Genomic DNA, 2,500 nt, shown 5'->3' on the forward strand with positions numbered 1-2,500 from the left:
TATAGCCCTTCATGATTATGATGAATTTGTATCTTTAAATCATATAATTTTTAAGGATATATGTGAGATTTCTACTCTCTCTCTCTCTCTCTCTCTCTCTCTCTCTCTCTCTCTCTCTCTCTCTCTCGGACGTTACCACATCGGCCACCACAACCCTAAAAAAGGGTTTGTGTGTCGCCATAATTAGCACAGTACTAGTTAGGGCCACCCATACTAGGTTGATTTGCTGTGAGCGATCAGACAAAAGAGTCCCACCATCACCAATCTGCCTCGTCCTACGTGGTGATGAAAACTGGGCATTCCAGACATGAATAAGAGGATGCCAAAGGACTATGTTCTGCAGTGGACTAGAATTGGCTGTGTTTGTTGTTTTTTGTTTTTGTAGAAAGTGTTAAGGAAACTACCTTGAAATTTATTTGCAATTCGCAATGTTAAAATAAAGACCAAAGGTTTACTTCCTGTTTGCTAACCAGAAGATATAGATATGAATGAACTCTCTCTTATTGAATCTAATCTTAGTACTTACTAAGATGTATCTACAAAACTTTCCTCAAAGTTACTCATAGGTAATCACAGAAATCCTTAAATCAATTGAATATTTGGTCACATAAATTTCTGAACCTAAAGTGGAGTTCATATGCCTATTTAAAAGTATATAAACGTAGTTTGGAGGTTTACGAAACAGTTTTTGGATAGCATTTAGAATTTCGAGATGAAAATATATGAGCCCTGATTATTATTCAACCCGAACAGCTTACCAAATAAGTGGTTTTATATAATGTAGTCTGTTATCATAATTGACATATAATTTATTTAAAATATGTGAGCGTAGTTTAGAGGTTAAGGAAACACTTTAGAATAGGATTTAGAATCTATTGAAATTTATTAACCCTGGTTACTATTCAACTCGAATAGCTTACAGAAGAAGTGGTCTTATGCACTGTACAGTCTGTTACCAGAATTGAATTGCTCTTGCAACCAGAGTAATACCTGCAATTCTTCTCTCTGCTAACAGGGTCTATGCTAAAAATCGGGTGCCAGCACACAAAGAAAATGTTGGACATCCTTTCTCCTCAACTGAACTGGCAAATCTAATCAGCTGCAGGGAAAAGTCCCCCTCTTTGCCTTCCACTCACCTCCTCATGCCACTCTGCTCCAGTAGTTCCCAACTCTTTGCTTTTCACTCGTCCTTTGAATCCATTTTCTGAAGGAAGTTTCAGCAGCCATATCCCATGGCAGTTTATTTGCCTTTCTTCTCCCGTGATCTACATTTTACTTGCATTTTCTCTACCCTATATCTTTCATTTCGTTTTTTGCGTTGTTCACTTAGAATTTTAAGGCTATTTTCATCATGATTTTTATATCTTTTACCTTAATATGTCAATAATCTTTAAAGAACTTCATTGATTTTCAAGTTTTTTTTATTACCCTAGTTTAATTTACGCTGAGGAGGACTATGCGAGGGGAGTCTCAATCAAGCCATTTTTTTTTCTCTTTTATAATTTCATTCGCTGACTTAAGGCACTGGCCTTCGTCATATACAGAAGAATCATACATTGAAGCCACTAGTAATACTGGTTATGTCGTTAGGAATCATCTTTTAATTGGCACTGAATATGTAATGGCGTTATTCAACAGACATTTTTGATGCTATGGATGATATTAATAAAAAAAATCGGGTCATGCGCGTCACTAAAGGTTTTGTACTAGTAATCAGGTGTATTTCTATTGGACTTGAACATTTGATGACAAACGTAAATTATCTTATAATTTTTTTTTTTTTTTTGTAATGATTTTGACCCATGGGAAAAAGTAAAGCAACGGGTGATTCGAGTTGCTTCAACAAATTCCTGACATTTCAATCATAATAAAGGTTCTGTTAAAATAGTCTACTAAATTACTAATTGTACGAGTTTAAAGGTTTATAAATTATACACTGTACAATGCAATGACTTCTGTATTCATCACATTTGTTAAGTAAAATCTTTTACATTTTTCCATATTTACATTACCCATATGATTCTTATTAACAACGATTTCATAGGCAAGGCAGTGAGGTTTCCGAAAAAAAAAACAAAAAAAAAAAAAACATTATCAAAGTATACAGACAAAGCAAAGTGAACATGGTGTATTCTATTAACAGTGAGGTTTAGTATGACGTTACATAAAAATAGTTATAAAAAATTATTTATATTTTACATTTTTAAAGGCAACCGCATGGTCTCCACAAGACTATAGACTAAAAGATTTATTTACACTGCAGTCTCCTGTGTAATCACTTTTAAACCTAAATTTTAAGAAAACTTTCGTGTCCTTCCAAACAAAATAACTTTTTAATTCTCATGATCTTCAGAGAACTTTGAGACATTGTATGATTTCAACCTTACTTAGCATATATAGATTTCAATTAAAAACACCAATTCCTACTTTAACCGTCTGTGCATTGACTTATGATTATACAATGATAATTGCAATTAAACTAAAGGTTATGGCCGAGTGG

Source organism: Palaemon carinicauda, chromosome 22, assembly GCF_036898095.1.
Source record: "Palaemon carinicauda isolate YSFRI2023 chromosome 22, ASM3689809v2, whole genome shotgun sequence".
NCBI lineage: Eukaryota > Metazoa > Arthropoda > Malacostraca > Decapoda > Palaemonidae > Palaemon > Palaemon carinicauda.